The following is a 1,424-nucleotide window of genomic DNA, read 5'->3' as shown; positions in this document are numbered from 1 at the left end:
GTTTGAGTGATCGTTGAAGGTGACATGATTGAGCTCAAAATAAATCCTCATACAATTGTGACAGAAAATGTAAAGCTCAGAAAGAAATGGAATAAAATATTTTCTCGGAATAATAATAATGAACATCACCATTAGTCAACACAATCTGTTGTCAGAACATCATTTCAGCTGGAGCAGTTTCCATTGTTGAGAGTCAACCTCAGACCACTCTGTCACAGGATGCCTTAAGAAGCCAATTATACAACAGGGAGAAGTCTCGATTTTGGGAGTTTAACTAGGAGGGGATTACTGGAAGAACAGTAATCCCATCCGCAGCTTCATGGAGTACTGCTCTCCCCTCTGGGCTGATTCCCCTGCCTCACTTCTTGCTCAGCTTGACACCATGGAAGGCAAGGTCTTCAAGACGATTGGAATCTCCTGTGATGAAGCTGAATCGACGGGCATATCAATTCGCCATCGCAGTCAGGTCGGTGGGCTTTGTCTTACACTGCCTTCGGTCTGGTCTTGCACCCTCTGCTCTTTCCGTGCTTTGTCCCATCCCCCCACCCCAAGTTTCTGCAGAGCACACATGGTCCACCATCAACCCCCATCTGGTGAAACTAACTAAATTCAGGATCACTGCTTACCTGCACTCATTCGATTCCTCTTTTTTCCACCTGTGGAACCAACTTCCACATTCTCTTCTATCTCATTCTTCCCTCCAGGTTTTCAAGACACCTGTTCATCACCATGCAGCTCACCGGATGACGGGATTGGGGCAAAGTCTTCGGGACCCCCAATCTTTGATGATAGGAGGGAAACCACGAGGTAACCTTCCAGGGTCAGATTGCGGGAGGTGTGTCGGGGTGGTGCTATGATGTCGTCCACCAGACGGTGGTCTCCTCAGGTTAACCTGAGGCGGTCCCTTTGGGTGGGTGCCTGGAATGTCCTATCCCGGAGAGGATGACCACCTATCTGTTATCATCTGAGCTCAAGTGTTTGGACATCGGTATTGCTCAAGGATGAGAGGGTAACTGAGGAGTTTGCGAACAGACTGAGTGGAGATTTGCGGGGTCTGGGTGCTTTGAGGAATCCTGAAGAGTTGCAGAGTACCTTCAAGACCACCGTCCTTCATGTTGCCGGAAGATGTCTTGGAACTCACTGCAGGGCGAAGAAGAATTTTGTCTCTCAAGGGACACTGGATACCATTGACCAGAGTCGCAGGGCCAGGCTGAATGGCAGAGCTGAGCTGTTCAGGGAGCTTTGGCGTAAAACTGTACGTGTGGTAAGGGTGGACAAGGAGGCCTATGTGCGAGCAATCTGTGAGGGGGTAGAGCATCACCTGTGGTCAAGTGATTCTTGTCCTGCTTACAGGGGAATTTGCACATTGTGTTCATCCAAGTCTGACCCTCAGTGTACTGCAGTTAGAGCAGAGAGTGGTAGGC

This window comes from Eptatretus burgeri, chromosome 14 (assembly GCF_056783735.1).
Source record: "Eptatretus burgeri isolate ZD-2024b chromosome 14, Ebu_testis_v1, whole genome shotgun sequence".
Classification (NCBI taxonomy): Eukaryota; Metazoa; Chordata; class Myxini; order Myxiniformes; family Myxinidae; genus Eptatretus; species Eptatretus burgeri.
The sequence above is the reverse complement of the archived record's forward strand: the minus strand, read 5'-3'. Positions refer to the sequence as shown.